General features: G+C 41.4%; 1 protein-coding gene across 1 annotated transcript in view; it reads left to right on the top strand.

Annotated features, from left to right (window-relative positions):
* Positions 1–18,185, top strand: part of clmpb (CXADR like membrane protein b) — a 61,881-nt gene that overhangs the window by 14,273 nt on the left and 29,423 nt on the right. The window lies entirely within an intron of this gene.

Raw genomic sequence — 18,185 nt, 5'->3', positions numbered from 1 at the left:
CTTATAATCAGGTGCACCTTATATATGGACCAATATTGAGCCACTACAGCAGGCGTGTCCAAAGTCCGGCCCACGGGCCAAATATATTTATCGTATATATGGACAACGTTTTAAAACGGGCCATTCATTGAAGGTGCACCTTATAATCCGGTGTGCCTTATATATGGACAGAGTTTTAAAATGGGCCAGTCATTGAAGGTGCGCCTTATAATCGAGTGCACCTTATATATGGACAACGTTTTAAAATGGGCCATTCATTGAAAGTGCGCCTCAGAATCCGGTGTGCCTTATAGTGCGGAAAATACGGTACCTATATTAACTGTTCAGACTTTGTTATTATATGACTTTGAAAGCACTCAATTGTACAACAAACATTCAGTGTTTAAACCTCCATCTTGTCATCAAAAATAAGGTTGAATTTTTTTTTATTTTACATTTTACTGCTACCATTGTTCACTTTATATACCACATTTAAGAACTGAAGGGCACATAGATCGCGAATGTTTTTTCATGTCAACTGTGTTTTTATGTTTTACTATTAACAGCTGCTCACGCGTGTGCATGTGTGTGTGTGTGCACTTGTGTGTGTACAATGATGAGGCAGCAGAGGCTGTTTGGCGACTCATCCATCATTCTTCCCAATGTCCCATAGCATCACCAGAACAGCTCTGTCATGGTGACATTGGGCTCATTTTGGACAGAAAATGTGTATCCGCACTCACAAGCTTGTCTGCTGCATGTCACTCGCTGCCTTCAGTCTCCAGTAACGATCCACATCATCATCTTTACATGCCACCTCCATAGGGACTGATTACAAATCACGTTCAGCGCTCTATTTTAGGGTCCTTGTTTTGTTCACAATAATTTAGTGAAGTTGCTTCAGGTAGGCTTTTACCTTTTATAACCTTCTCTAACCTTTTCTCCTTCTCCAGCAACCCCCTTGTGGCTGCCAATTTTGTATCTTTATCTTGCTGGTAAGCTACAGGGCGAGTCAGCATTGTGCAGCCGTGGTCCAATCACTCTGTATACATTAGTCTCTCAAGAAAGTTAACCCATTGCCGGTGAGCCCTTAATGCTGCAGTGGGTCCGGTCAATGAGGCAAGTGTGTGTGACGTGTGTGCGTGTTTGTGTGTGGGGGGGGGTGTGAGCCTGGTTTTCAACACACTACAGATATGGCTGTACAGGATAGCATCCAGCCAGAAGTGAAAGGTGCCAAGCGGAAATGCGGAGTAAGAAACATTCAGTCATTCGGGGAGCAATGAAAATGGATGAGAGGAGGAAGTGCAGTAGACGGTAAGAAAATTGCAAATGTTTGTGCTGCTGTTGCAAACGGCAGTCCAACTTTCTCCCTCGTTTTGAGTTTGAGAGGCAGCATTTGAGGTACAATTAGACGCGTCAATGGACATATATATACAGTACTGTATTTTCCGCACTATAAGGCGCACCTAAAAACCTCAAATTTTCTCAAAAGCCGACAGTGCACCTTATTATCAGGTGCGTCTTATATATGGACCAATATTGAGCCACTATAGCAGGCGTGTCCAAAGTCCGGCCCGCGGGCCAAATGTATATACTTATATATGGACAAAGTTTTAACATGGGCCATTCATTGAAGGTGCGCCTTATAATCCGATGCGCCTTATATATGGACAAAGTTTTAATATGGGCCATTCATTGAAGGTGCGTCTTATAATTCGGTGCGCCTTATAGTGCGGAAAATACGGTAGTTGTTCTTTGCAATATATGGTCACAAACTCTGGCACCTGCTCATTATATCAACTCTGTGAGAACTGAAAATGAAAAGAAATGTTCACTTTGCAGCTAAAACAGCTTCTGCTCAACATCCCCAGTTTACCTAAATCAGAGTGGGAAACTTAAATTCAATGCAAGTCACTTTTTATTGGCTCATCGAATGTTAGAGTAGGATTAATACAAATTGTAGTTGATAAAGAGACGTGTCCCAAGACAGTAGCCCACTGGTTCGACTCGCCTCGTTTGGTGCACTTGGTTTTAGATTTCAAAGTAGTAGCAGGGGAATTTGGAGGAAACATCAAAAACAAGACAATCAAACAGTAAAATTCGAGAAGAACAAGGTTAGAGTTTCCTCTATTTATTTCTCAGAATGTGGCTACAGTATTTGCCGCAGTCAGGGTACACATTTGAATCCAGGCAACACTAAGAGCCGCAGCATCAACTGGATGGAGACAGTGGAGTGCAATTCTCTTTGTGTCCAGAGCAAAGGGCCTAAAATTCACACTTAAAGACACACATTGGCACAGACTGTTGGAGCCGATAATTACATAAACAGACGCAGACATTGCATAAGTAACCATTTCCGTTACGTAATTGTAGTCACCATATTTTAAAGTCATTCCCCTGAAAGTGACACTTCAGTCTCTAGGGGTAAGGACAGAGAGAGGCAGTGAGACAAAAAGACTAGAAAAAGAAGCGTAACAACAGAGGTAATCTGCAACAGACAAGCCGTGGAATATGCAAAGCAATGTGTGCATTTTAGAGATTACAGCATTCACTATCTGCACCTTACTTCGATCTGCGCCCTTCCGGGCTCAATCCAGTGATACATCAGCAAAGAAGAACATTTTCCTTGAGTAGATTGCATGAATCCTGATCTCAGCAGGGATGGAGAGCCCACTATATTCCTGGCATATCATTTTGTTAACATTCTCTGACGGTATGCTTCCGAGTCAAGCGTAGGACTGACTGATCAGCCTTTCCAGTCAATGGTGATCAATTGGCATCTTTTCTTATCCATTGGAAATCCTATTTGCTCCATTCGCCTTCTGCAACTTCGTATTTCAACCTGACCTCACCTTTCCCAGAAGTCAGGCTGAAGGCTACCGCATGTCATCAATTTATCTAACCTTGTCCATGGTAATGCCCTACTGAGCCATGCTAGTATTGTCTTTCATACCATCACAAGAATAACTTCCTTCCTGTTTACCTGATCAATAAAGTAGCATGGTCTATACGAAATATTATGCCATTTGCTTCCGGTAATGACAGAAACGGAGGTACATCAGAAAGCCTGGAATCAATAGTGCTAATGTAACTTCCTCCCTTTTGTCTTTCTGTGATGCTATTATGGTTTGTCTGGCTAAATTTCTGTACTCGAACAGTCGATTTCTTATCAGAGAAGACACTGTTGATAGTATTTCATTGTCTCCTATTTGGAGATCACAGCAGTTTGCGATTATGATGCATCTCTTCCCTTTCATCACGTCGCCCTCACCATAAAGAAAGGGTGGATAGCACATTTTAATCACGCTGTCACGGGAGAACTCTAATCTTTCTTCTGCGTGGCATATGTCCTTGCACTTCTAACTAATCCTTATTATGCCTCTGAAGCGAAGGTCATTGTCAAAGCCGAGGGGTGATTAAGTTAATCCACTTGTTTTCTGAATCCGATTTACCTCACTTTCCAAACTAGGGAACAATGTTATGGCACAAAGACATCAAGATGATAGTGTGGCATGCGTTGAGAAGGCGGGACCTTACACTGCCGAGGCTCCTATTATCAGTCTGCTTAATGTCCATTGCATTTTACCTCCAAGTCCTATCAACAGTCTTCCAATGACTGCATTGGCAAGCTGTCCTGCGTAGAGGGTGAGCGTGAGGCAGAGGCGAGCACACAAAGTTAAAAGCAGCATGATCTGACTGATTCATGAACAGGTCCACGCTGCTGCGGTATAAGCCAAAGCGAAGCGCAGAGCACCATGGTGAGCAGCAGTCCTGTGCAAGCCAGCTTCAGTGAGTTACGCAGTGCAGTGGCTTCCAGTTGACTTCATTAGCTCGTCCCTTCCTTCGAGGGGATAAGTTATTTACGACCGCCGCAAGCATGGACAGAGCTTTTATACAAATACAAAACAGGTTACACCAGACATCACCAATGTGGTGCCCTTCAGGACCAAATACCGGTGATCGGTCATTATTACTTTTTTTGCATGATTGTATAAGTTATATTTGACAATCTAAACACTGGCAGAGATTTGTAGAAAGTAAATCATTCACATTATTAATATTTATTAATTTTCTTAATAATGTGGAAAATCAATAACAGAAATGAAAATAATGCTGGGAATTACAAACAGCAATAATATATGACTGACAGAATTTCGGCAAATTTCAGAAGTGTGTCAAACTGGTAGGCCTTTGCATTAATCGTTTTCCAAGAAAGATGTTTCGGTTTCAAAAAGGTTGGTGACCCAGAGTTACACAATGTGTCTCTGTTAATGGACAGACAGACTACTATATTTTTGCTGAGATCAATTTGACCTTTCCCGACATTGTTTTTTTTTTTGTAGTTATTCATGAAAAGGGAGAATTTGATTTTTTGAGTAGCATTTTAGCTAAATGTTACAAGCCAAATATAATATATACTTTTTTGAGGGCAGCTCAGTCATGTGTGAGTCAAATGAACAACTTTATTTTGGCCTTGTGTGTATCCTTTAATGCAGACTCATCCAAATAAACATCAGAATAGTGGCAGAGAATGATAACAGGATCACGTTAAAAAAAAAAACTTAAATTGACAGCATATTGGAAAAAGGAATCCTTAGCAGACGTGACTGTTTAAGGGTAATTTGTAATATCCCAGTGAGTCACACTAAATGAGCATACTGCACAATTAAAACACCTAGAGACCCTCAATTATATTAAGCGAGGCTTAGAATTATCATGGGAGGTGAAGTGGAATTACGTGTGCATGCATGCGTGCGTGCGTGCGTGCGTCCGTGCATGTGTGTGTATTTTTTTACGCTTGCTGTGAACCCAAGAGAGATCTCTCCGTGACAAACACTAATGTTTGCACATTTATTAAAACACAAACTCTATTATGATACTGTACAGTTGCACTTTATTTAAGGGTATGACTTTTTTCACAATTTCCCTTTAAAGCAACAATAATGATTCTGATTGTTTTCTGTTAGAAAATGCTTTTTTTTTTTTAACTGAATTCCAATCAAGTTTATGTTTGTGGCCATGCTCGATTAAATTTTGAAGTATGTTTCCTTCCATTTATTGCTGCAACCTACTCATATTGTTTTGGTATTCCTTGAATTTGCAGCAGTCTTCAATAAACTCCTCAAACGTTGGCTTAAGTTTATTCAGACCTGAGGATGAAATACACCCCCCCAAATGGGAATAGGAATTGTACCAATATAACCATTTCATCACCGGTGACTGTGTAAGAGGGCTAACTGTCGGAACTTAAGGTCAACTGAAAGGTCCCATGTCTGAATTTTCGCTATTTTATTACTGTTAAGCAACCCATGGATATTCTGCCACAAATAAGGGACTTTAACTATTTTTTGTCAGACCTTTATCAAGGTTCACAAATGTAAAAATAAGAAAATAAAGGAGCAATTTTTTGTTGTTTTTGTCTATATATTATCATGCACTTCCTGGTTTATTAAATATGACATAAAATGATGGAACCATACCATTTGATTCAGTGGCAGGGGAGTGTTTCATGTTTTATTGTGACTCAACTGAGTGAATTTGACAGATTGTTTACATATATTTAGTGCCACAGTTGGTTCGTATAAAATTAGTAAGACTGGTCAAGTGGTTGTATTAATTGTTTGATGTTTGTATGTGAAAACAACTACATCTTTCAATTCTTTGAGGGAGGCATTTATTTGTTTTAGGGAGATGAGTCCACTAACTGACAAATAGAGATTTAGTATCTTTTACAGTGACGGACACCTTTTTACATTCTATGCCTTTAGGTTTAATGTAAATCTATTGTAATCTGAGTAATCCAATCAAACAAATATCCAATCAAAACAAAAATAGTTCTTGCATTTTGACCTTGCCGGAGGCAAAAGCAGCTCACGCTTAGCGTCAGCACACTTATTGCTTTTATGTGGATTGTAGATGACTGTGATGATGATGCATTGTTCTCGTTGTCGATCCATCCATCCATCACTCTACTATACTTAGCTTTAGCCCAAAGGAGCATAATCCCCAGCACGGTAGAGCGCGAAGCAGTGAGCACTAATGACAGAGGGCTTTAATGGTTTAAAGTGTTAATCCCCGTCTCCCCGCACATCCTTCTGGCCTATTAGAGTTTATGTTAATTAGCTTGTTTAACAGTTGCCCGACCTCTTTTGCTCTGTCTTCAACAGTCTATGCGTCTTTGGATCCTGCTGGCTACAAATGATCACAGGTAGTTAAGACAGAGGTGACTGTGTTGAATTTTCAGCAATGCAATTAGCTAATGAATTGGGCCCATGAGATGATTTCTTGCGGGTTTTCATCTCTTTAGAAGAGTCGTGATGTTTCCCAACGAGTTAAATTTCATCTGTTTGGGACGCTGGCCATCCAGTTGAATCATTGTCTTCTTTGAGACTCTGCCTGTCCCTACAAATTATTTCTCGCCTCATCCAGGGAGCTGGAGCGCGATGATCCATTGGAACAAGAGAGACCCCCCCACACCACCACCGCCATTACTCTCAGATTGAGCCTGGCATCCTCACACGGTCAGGCTGGTCATAGACAGGTCAGAGTGGGGCTGGCGTGCAAAGAAGGGCTCGTTAGACATCACAAATCTTTTATAAATAGCTAAATAATTGTGTCAGCACCCGTGTCGTTTATTAGCACAAGATAATAGCAGCCCAGTTTCCACCATCTATCGCATCGTTTGCATGTCTCGGAAAAATAACCAGGAATGCAGATTGGCAATGGCAGGTCAGCCTTTGGATCAGACTTGACTGATAATAAGATTATTTCTGTTGTGCGTGTTTTTGACTCACCGAGAGCGCCATCGAAGAGGAACTTTACAGATTCTCTGTGCTGGGCCATATCCTTGCCTCTCTGTGAGGAAGGAGACAAAGAGTCTGTAAACATCAAGGCGTGTTCTGTTATTTATTGAGAGGCCAGGCAGAGATCAGAGGATTGGAGAACCTGAGAAATGGCGGTCAGCAATAACTCGATCGCCTTCCTTTTTTACTTTGCCAGCCAGGGTTGCGTGGGGGTAAAACAGCCACATGACGCCATGGGGTGGTCTCATATTTGTTTTTGTGAGAGCTCAACATCCACTTTGTTTGCCATTTTTGTCAATAATTGTGTATAAAGTGTTCTTGTTTGTATTTTTTTTATTTTGCAGAATTTTCAACGTTGTGTTCGCTCTTCGTTGATTGTTTTATTTTACCCACCTTGGAAATGCGCTTTGACAAAATGTGAAAACATAAGGTACCACTGTTAATGAAAACGTTATAAATGTTGATAAAAACACATTCAGACTAACCTAATTTAGCATAAAAAGTAACAGTACGTATGGTAAGCTGTCATTTTATAGAATTTGAGTGCACCGACAGACGTCCACTTTATTTCTGACGTTCTTCTCTTCACAAAATATTCTTTTATCACCCCTTGTCGAAACTGCTCCTTTGAGGGTAAGTGTCAAAAATGAGTATCACAGTAATGCTCACTGAGGGTTTTATATCTTGAAAGGTCTGCTGATACCACATGACAGAGCTTTTAATTCTTATATGTTATTTCTCTTTGTGTTTAACTCATTAAATTGTGCATTGGGGTTCTGGGTTCAGCTCTGCATGTTCAAGTTCAAGATAAAAGTTGTCCTAAAATAATTATAATTGTCCAATGAATGTGCTGCTACTGAGAATTAGGCTGGTCTCAACTAGACAGGAGAGAGGCATTGGGCCGGAGGAATCGGGTTTCTCAGATGCTGATGAGTTGCGATGCATTTGGGTGCCAGATGTTTGGGGACATGCAATGAATATGGCATGTCTGGCCCTTGCAGCGTGCAGCATGATGGGAAACTGCTTGGCACAGCCAAGGCCCATCTCTCTTTGGCACACGAAACATGTGTGTAATCTTAATCTCAGTCCCACTACCCAAAAAGCCAATACATCAAACATTCCCTGTTTCCATTTTACTTTCACCACACTTGCCATTTATCTCCTCCTATTTTCCATCCTTTCCCTGCATAGAAGCAGCTTTACTTCCTAAAATGGTATCACCACAAAAGCCGGATGTAATTTTACCAAATCAAACAAGTCACGCAGTCTTGTTCTAAGCAGGAAAGCCAATCATGACAATTAATGATCACCATGTTGTCTGCAGCCTCCTTCCAAATCTTAGCAGAGCTTGCTGTGTAGCCTTATTGTGCCATCCATCTTATTGTACCGATTCAACTAAATTGCAGGTAGACAGGTAAGAGGTAGTAGTTTGACTTCCAGCAATTGATCTGCTGAGGATAGATTGAGAGTGTCCACTGCCTACATTCATCTTGCAAATATGTCCACTCCCAAGGTTGTTACTCCTCTCGGCCGCTGTTTATTTCATGCCCAGGGTTTATGGTGTGGCATTTTGCTCACTTGCCATGCCTTGAGGGGTCAACCAGAGGGTCTAATCACTGACCTTCTGGGTCTCTGAAGTCAAGTTCGACAGCACCCACAACATCAATGACGGATGGCCTGTTACCAGCACGAGGTGCAGCCTTGCAACCCTGAGGCTGATTAAAGCACAGGTTGATGGGCATTATTTATTGCATGGCCTACGAGCGCATTGTGTGTGTATCCGTCTCAAGGACTCTGACTACAATGGGCTTCTGGCCTTGGAAGCCCCTCCCCTTCATCTGTGTAAAAGGCCATGCGATCAAACGGGGCAGAAAGCAGGGTGGAGGCCAAGATGGCTGTCATTTCTTCTCCACTGAATGCATCACCTTTAACCTTGGCCAATAGCTGGTTGAAGGCTGCTGACATACGCCACGATGTTCCAAAATGCATGTGTGGTGTGTGAGACAACATTGTGTTTATGTCTTAGTCCTACATTTGTGGGTGGGTGTCGGCAATGCGGCTGATTGCTTGTCACTGATAGTGGCCCCTCTGTGAAACAAAGGTCATGGTTACTATGTGGGTCTCATCTGGCCTCTCATAGGAGTCCTGTAGTGACTGTCAGGGGATAGACAAAAAAACTGAGAGTTGATAACTGGGGGAGGCGGATGTACTAATGAGGGAGGAGAGGCAGTATCGGAGGAGTTACAGGAAAGATAAATAAGAAGTCGAAAGTAGAGGTTCAATCTGGAGGTGCAAGTGATTGGGTCCATCTGGACTCAAAATGTCAGCCAAAAGAAAAAAAGTCGCTAAATGTTTGATTGATTACAGAATGTGATCAATGTGACTAATTGTGTCTTGCTGGCTGTAACAACTCTCTAGATTCCGTTTCCTGACTTACATCTGTGTACACCAATTAATCAAGCAAAGATATGAAAAAACACACCCCTTTTAAAATTTTACAGAAATTGGATAGATTTTACATAGCCCTTCTACTTTGATGAAAACAATACTTGTGCACTTTGTGGGAGTAGCACATTTATGTCGAGGGAAAATGGTCATACAGTGCATTTAAATTGAAAACCAAACTGAAAAAGTAAAAATAGTTTGTCATGGCAGCATAGAGCTGAGCAGCAGTGGCCTCCCGTCACCTCATTGCACCACACCCTCCTGTCTCCTTCACCGTCCATCACCTTGTGGTTGCGTCCATGACTCACCTCCTCCTCTGCTTGGCACCCTATTTGACTTCTCCTCTTTTTGTATCTCCCACTCATTACATTTGGGAGCAGAAGAGAGGGAGGGGTTGAGAGAGCTCTCAGGCAATGCCTTTAGGCCAACATAGTCTGGAATGATGGATTGGGTCTTGGGCACATTGAAGCGGTGGGGTGGGGACGGGGGTGGGGTTGGTCCAGAGCACTGCAGTGTAGCATTACTGATGGGAACATGCATTATTTTCCTGGAGGACTTGGCCGGCAAAGGGCTCAGCATGAAGTATAATGCTGGTACACTTTCAAACGGCCCGCAGTACAACGATGGTTGCACTTTAGAATAGATGTGCCGCAGCCCCGAGTTATAACCTTGATATGTATTCCAGTCACTGTTATCATTTTGGCTCTTGACAGCAAATGGGGAGGATATTGGCAGCTGTTTGAGCTGGACAACACTTTTGCTCCACCACAGCAGTCAAAGCAGCTCCACCCTGCCCGGTGACTCAATTGGGACGTCATCTCACACCCACTTGGCTGACTGTTATGCATCATACATATGTAACACTGTGGTCAGCACCCACTGTACTTTTCCCCTTAACCCCCGCTCTGTGAGCAATACTTTACACTCCCGTTGTAGTGCTTAAACTTAGAATCAATATTAAAGACTGTGAATTTCTCCAACCTCCATAAATGCCCCTCGCTCCAACGTTACACGTCCCTGCCGTGTTGTGCTTATGTACTCCAGCCTGAGTCACTCTCATTCATTTGTTATGAGGCGGATATGACTCCCTTGAGTCATGCGGGAGAACTTGCATCTTACTGTTCATTCAACCAGAATTTCCTGTTGGTGATGCAAAAAAAGGGATATGCCATCCTAAAACTTTTTCTTTAAAACGCTTCCAAAAGGATTGTCCTCTAAAGTCACACAGTTCGAATTATAAATCTGTGATTGGTTCAGATGGAAATTTAGCACTCAGGCTTAGAAAAGATGTGGGGTTTTTTTGTTTTTTTTTAACAATAATTTTTTAAAAAAAATCTCAACATGGCCAAAGTCTGACATAGTCAGTATGCACAGATAAAATAAATGCTCATCTTAAAAGATGACTTTTTGGTCTACTCATATCCGTCCTATTAACACCCTTGCTACGTGTTGACATGATTTGCATTCAAGTCTTTTCATTTAGTAATCATAATGAAATTGCAACTCAATAGTAACTAATATTTCACATTAATTCACAGTAGTGCAACCTTGTTTAATAATGAATATCTTTTCCATGCTTTTGTAATTTCCATTTAAGACTTTTTAGTTTTGCGGCAAATCATGATTTATTGAGAGCTAAGTAAAATTGATATGTTTAGTGTCGTGAAAGTGTCTGTTGTTTGTCTTCACACTTTTTATGAAGAGAGTTTTCTTTGAATGTACATTTGTTTCCATGTTAACTTTTACATCCTACTCAGGTCATAATTAGTTGGCCATTTTGCAAGCAATGAAGAACATAATATTCCTAAGAACTAAAATGCATTACAACAAACCACGTGACCCTTCTTCCCAGTGCATCAACGTTTTAAACTATTGAGAACAGTCCATGAACAGATTGGCAGATTTTACCAGCTTTTAAATTATTTTGAAGGATCTTGCACTGGCATTCTTTGTAACCGCCGTCAATAACCTCCATTACTTTCATCGTTATCGGCATTTTTAAACAGGCTGAATGGTTGTTGATGGGCTCCTATTTTTCTTTTACTGTTTCATGTTGGAGCTGCAAGTGTCAAGACTAATTGCTGCTTCATGACAGATGTCTGTGTAAATCTTTTTTTGTTCTATTATCTTGCATTACACTGTGACCGCTTACGTGCAGAGCAACCCGTTTTACGTAAAGAGTCAAATAGCACGTTTGTGCAAGGATGACAGCGTGTTTATGAAGACGGAGGCAGGATTTAGTTGTGCATCAAGTTAAGCTTTCAGAATCCGAGGTGTCTATTGCTCAACATTCATTCGGCTGTCGTCATTCAGTTTGAGTTTCCCAGCTGAAAAAGTTTGCGAGAAGAGCTGTGTGCCAGACGGCCGCAACCTAAACAATGTGAGCATCCCCTTTGCTTCTTCCTTGCTTTCATCACATCAGATTCCTGATCCCATTCTTCCTCCTTTATTCAGTCACCCTCCTCCAGCTTTTTATCACCCCCCCCCCAACTGAGAGCTAGCAGACCTGCAGAGAACACAAAGCCTGAGGAGTGGATGTCACAGAGTCAGCTCCCATGAAAGGCAATGGGTCGCTACCATGCCTGTATAAGGCCACATGACTAGCCTATTTGAGTGTGAGCGCCGGTGTGTGTGTATATACATGGACTTCTTAGGAAATGTACTTACCTCTGTGCACTGTGGCATGCACATGAGGTTTGGGGATTTGTCTTTATGTGTGTGTGCAAGCCGCGGACGTGTGGCGCGCAATGGCCAATGGGACCGAATGAGGGTTCTGCTCCCACTCATCTAATCCAAACAAAGCTCAGACAGCCCAAGTGAGGAATGTCACTGTTGGTCATAGACACCAAAGTTCAACCAGGATGACAGGGGGGAGGTCGTGTGTCTCGGTGTGTGTGTGTGCGTGCGTGCGTGCGTGCGCGCGCGTGTGTTCATTTGATAGAAAAACTCTACTGCATTTTGTCCACGTGTGTCTGGAGTGGAAAGACTTGAATGTTTCCTCAGAGACTCAGAGGTCTGTTTACAAAAACAACCCGTTTCATTTCCTGAAAGTGGAAACCTTGTATAAGGTTTCTTTCTTTCTCTTTCTTTTTTTTTTTTTTAATCCACTCCATTTGAGCAACTCATTCCCGTTTGGCTCTTTCTGACAGCGGAGCTGCAGTTTTCGCAGAATGATTGTTAAAAATTTTACACTAGAGGTTTGGAAACTTGACTATTGGCCTAAGCCAAAGGGATGCTTATACACTGTCTGTAACAAGACTTCAGCATATTGTGCATTTTCCAGTGCAGATTTCACAGCCAGCTGACAAAAGTAAAGCCCTATCCAAGTTGACACGGATCAAGGGTCATTCCCCACTGAAATATGTCATTTTAAAAAGCAAAACTTTGAGACCTATCTGAACTTGTCATACTGTGATGGAGCTATTTGTGGGTGTCAAGCTCGACACAAAAGGAGATGCCCATCACAAACAGCAGCATCACGAAAATCATAAAACACCGAACACGATATGAACATTCCATTGTGCCAATAGATTGTATTCACATGAAGTTTTCCCCATTTTAATAGTCTCGTAGGTGTCATGTTGATAATCTCATGGAAACTGTATGTCAAACACAGGGAAGAATTTGATGATGTGAGATAAGAAGATGTTGGTAAAATGTGCTGGCATGTCATGTTTGGAACGTTGTTCTTGTGTATATGCTAAATAGCCACATACAGGAGCATGAAGCCACAGGGGACATGGCAACATAACAGCAGGATGACTATCTTTGTAACCCACTTTACTTCGTTCACTTTGTTGATTAGTTTACATCATGTGTACTGCATAAAATGCCCCTTTTTGGCTTTGTATGAGTCTGTATGTGTTCGAAAGAGACAGAGTGAATGTGCGTGTCTGGTTGGTGTCCATGTGTCCCGTGAGCCCATCGGCCATGTACTCTAGAGCAGCTGTGACTGGTTTGACCTCTAACCTATGAATATTTCACTCGCGAGCTAAATCCCTGGGCGCCACCTTTTGCCTCCATAGACTGATGCTTTCTTGATTGTATTGCAGAGGAAATACAAATACATAATAACATCCATTGTCAGCTGGGATTGCACCACTGGAGGGCTATAAAACCTTGAAGTGGACTGCAGAAAGGCTTTTTATATGTGATAATAATGAAAACAACATTTTGGGGACGTGAAAGATGCACTTTTACTCACTGTGCACTTTTCCTTTCTCTTCATTAAGTAGAACTCGTGGCAGTAATGAAAAATTGGAGCAGTGGAGTAGTCCATTAACATCAGAGGACGGTCCATTTGCAATAGCACAGACTCAAGGCCTTAGCTCAGTTTTTTGCCGGCATACCGTAGCTGTGTCCCAAAGTTTCACAAAGATCAATTTGACATCCGGAATACTGTTGTCATGAAAACGAACAATGAATTCTAATATGTATTAAAACTCGATATTGGTAGCATCATTATCTCTCAATTTCCTGCCAGTCGTCCTGTAGGTCACAAATGAACTGCAGCCCATTCACTTTAACTTGATGATTGTGAATGAGCTATTAAGTGAACATCAGTCAGACAGTCCCCCTAGAAATGCAGCTCAATGAAACATGACAATTTCAATTTAAAAAGTTGGTTTCCTCTAAATATGTTGGCAGTCTTGCATCGCTTACGTGTTGTGCTTATGTTGGGTGATAGGGTCGTTAGCGTGCTACTGCAGACAATTGGCATCTCTGCAATTCTGTGGAGGGTTTGTTTGTGTGAGTGCTTATTTTAACTGGTGCATGGGTTCAAAATCAAATTATTATTATTATTTTTAGGAATTCCTATTTTTCCTAGTGAAGATCAGTACAGTACAGTCCACCCTAAAATCAACCAGTTATTATGACATACCATCAAGTCCGAAATGCGGAGTGAATTTCTTTAGAATGTATTTGTATTTTTCCAAAGCACAATAACATTTTTGCATCATTTTTAAACAAACCCCTACCCGTATCAAATTGGAAATTTTCAGCATTCGATTGTTGTATGAAGTCACTCCTAGCAACAAAGTAACATACATGAGCCATTTCACAATTCGTCCAATTAAAAGCTACTGACATTAAGGTAAGCATACAGAATGACATTATAGCTAATTCTCGCTAAAACTCAGCGGGCGCTAAAACCCAGTAGCGCTACTGCATCAATCAGCCAAATGAAGCGCAGACATTCACTGACCGTATTCTAATCTGTGAGGTATTTCAAGAATTCACTGGCTTCAATCTTTCAAATGTCATTAGGCTTTTCCCTTCATTTGTTTCTTTGCGGCTAAAGTAATCGACACATACTGTACAGGGTAGCTGGCGGATGAAAGAGCTGTGTTCGGAATCTAAATTAGCTGCATTACTGAGAACATTAACATGTGAGATGCATTCGCTTCATTCTCAGTAGAGCTGCAACATCAGAGCCAGAGGACACTTGGTATTTCCAGTAGGGTAAAATGGGACGGGATAACACCATCCCTTTCACCTCGCTCCAATCATTCTGCTGTTAAATCCCGACTATCATGCGGATGCTCCCCCCCCACACCTCTCACTCTGCACTGGGAGTCATCAAGGACACCTCAGGGACGAAGAACATTGTGGCTTGAAGGTCGCATCCTGGAGTAGGTAGCACAATGCTTAGGACAGCAGTACTCCCTCGTGCAAGCGTGCGTGCACGTGTGTGTTTGTCAGGAATGTGCTAGACATGCATAACCTCAGCAATGTCTAGGCAAGCGCTTCCCGATGTGTAATTAAGTATGTACACTCTCCAGCCTTAGAGTATTGGGAAAGCAAAGAGGACATTGTGCAGTGCTCCAAAAGACCTCGCTTCCGGCTAAACTATTCTGCTCATTAAAGCAAAAAGAACTATTTTCTCCATCATCATAATCATCATGCAATGCATTCCTGAATGCACTTCTTACTCGCTCAATTATATTAGTGGACAGCACTGTTACTGCACCGTCATAGGAAAGACACACAACATACCACTTTGTATGTTTAGTGTATGTACACAAACGCGCTGAGAATAAATGGCAGCTCTGGCGCTCTCCGATTTAGCCTTTCCATTTATCCCCTTATTAGCCTGGCTTTTCATGCGAAGCCATACGTGGCACACTGCATCACTGACGGCCAGGCATTCCTAATGAAAGTATTCATATGAGCAAGATGACAAAGAAAATCTTTTGACCTCTTTATTCGGCATACTGATAAGTGGCGAATTCAGCAAGGTTGACAGGGGACAAATCCTACCTGACTGGCTACACTGGGTGGAATAAACCGTTACAAATGAATGCACGATACGAGACTGTTGTTATTTTTTTACTGCTGTGTATAATCTGGAACATTGACTCGACAGTCCAAATAGATTGTTAGTAAACATTTGTCCAGTATTTGTTTTGATTTCTTTAAACTAATTTTTGAACTAAATGCACATACAAGGTCAATGCTTTGTACAACTTTAATTTTTTTTTTCACTTTATGCATATTTTCACGATTCACTTTCAATGTTTTTTTTTTTTTTTTGCACTTTATGCATATTTTCATGAACCCTTTTGGCGGTTCACTCGTGTTGTTTAGTTTGTGGCTCTCTTTCTGTTCAAGCATGCATCTCATCATAGTATAGTGGGCTCTCAGACAAGTGGGCAGCAGGCACTCTATGTTACTGGCATGCGGTAGCTGATGTGGGGATTTTTTCTTACCCCCACAGAAGCCATTCAGTTAAGGGAGTGAGTTATGCACATGCTATTTTGATAAATCCCCCAGCATTCATTTATGCTATTCCTATTGAGCGTTATGAGATCACACCTGTTTGTTCTTATTGTGGCCCCCATCATTCATCACAAGCTGTCACAGACACCTATTATGACCATGCTTTTGCTTCTGTTTATTAGTCATAAGCACCGTCTCGCAACAAAAAAAAGTCCGTTTTGAATGAAAGCTTTGTCAAGTAACACGATGTCAATGACAAGAAGCAGGAAGTCGTAAAATCAGTGTTTGAGCTTCCTCCACAACATCGAAAAGCATTTTTTTAGGTTGTTTGCAGAATTTGAATGTGAGGGTGAAAGGTTGTGCTCCGCGATTAGCTGGCGACCATTTTTAAGTATACCCTCCCTCTCATCCAAAGTCAACTGGGGAACTAGCTCAGCCATGAACCTACAAAGATAAGTGCTACAGAAAATGGACGAATGGATGTTTTATTGCTATTCAACATGCAGTGTAAAATTGATGCAATGTAACTATCTGGAACCAAAAACTCACCTAACAAGCAGAGTAACAGATGGGGCCTATAAATTCCAGTTGGCGTACTAGGTCACTCATCAAAGTAAAATTAGAAGAATAACATGAAATAAATTGACATACACCCATGAGAGAATGTATTTTATGTATGGAAAGAAAGCCAAATGTATGGACATGGATTCACATTCAGTAGAAAATGTATTCAAAAAAAATTTACATACTAATTATATTTAAAAATGGATATATTTGGATCAAATACAGAATAATGATGTTTAATCGTAATACCTCATTGCTCCATTAAGAACATGCAATCGCATCGCACTGGTTGGCATAAATCCATATATAAAATTTGTTTCGTCTTATTTAACACATGAATACACAAAAACTTTGCAGCCATCCGTATAAATAATAAAATGCTTTATATATCCTGGAACATTTCATCAGGTGACTTTTATTGTGTGGACTGAAATGAACCTTGTCTCCAGCAGAAATACTGAGACAAATGTAATTGAAAAAAAAAAAATCATAACCTACAAAATACAGTCGAGCTTTACAAGACGGAATTGTTTCTCGCGGTGAGCAGAACCTTGTCGGCGGCACGCCACATAAACCTTTCACTGGTCGGGGGCTGTTTTTAACCTTTACGTGGGATCTAAAATGCCAAAGAGCAAAACATCTTTCATTAATCTCAAACACAAAAGCCCCTTATATCAGCACAAGCTGAAAAAGTGCTAGCAAATCATTTTAGAAAACTTTCAGAGAACACGAGTGCAGCACCTTGGCTTGGATCACGCAAACTACAGACTCCTTGATTTCCTTCTCTTAAGAAACAAAAAAGAATTAAAGAACTGTTGCCTGTTCGCTGAAGAAGCCTGAAGGATAAAACATGTCTAACCAGAAGATTTCAGATTCTGCTTCCTAAAATAAATTAATTAGCTGCTTTCTCCAGGCTATGCTCCCCGTTGCCTTGAAGAAGCACTATTTTGATGATGGCCTTAGTTGTCACCCTCTGTCGATTACACATATTCAAGCTGTGTGGCCATATTTAAATGAAAGTCTCATTTGCATAATGCACACATGAACAAAGAGACGAGGCGGGAAGGTAGAGCATGACATGAAGTGACTCCTGATTTTATTAGGGCCAAAATGAAATCTCAAATGTCCACCCCTGCAAGCATACGCTATCATCTGTTAAATTACAACCTCACCTCTGTGACATATCCTCAGATACACCTCATACACATTCATTCTAATGTTTAATTCACTTGAAAGTTAGCATGGGCGTTGTTTTCTTTTCTCTCCTCTCTCATTTCTGCTGTTTCCCCCTGGCGATGTCACAGGGGATTAAGTCACAGAGGCCAAGGGAGTTGTTTATAATTCATCTAGAGGGAGGCCGCAGCCGCCAGTGGTGCCCACAGGGTAGAGGCGGCTAGCAGGCTACTTGCACAGCTACTTTGCCTTCTTGTACACACACGGAGATGTTGCAGAGGGAGCGTTCTTGTACATTCACATTACACGTTTCGGGACGTAAGTCTACTTGATGCAAATCCTACGTCACGTCGTGTACTGTACTTAAAATGTTTTTTTTGAGGCGGTGGATGAAGTTGAAATGTTTTGTCGTCATCTGAATGCCAAATGTTTCCACCGTCTCAACTTTTATGCCCTTCGATGAACTTTAAGTCATATCATCGGGCAACTGCTTTTTTTTCT

Source organism: Syngnathus floridae, chromosome 7, assembly GCF_059516105.1.
Source record: "Syngnathus floridae isolate MCC-2025c chromosome 7, RoL_Sflo_1.0, whole genome shotgun sequence".
NCBI lineage: Eukaryota > Metazoa > Chordata > Actinopteri > Syngnathiformes > Syngnathidae > Syngnathus > Syngnathus floridae.
This window is presented reverse-complemented; position numbering and strand designations above follow the sequence as displayed.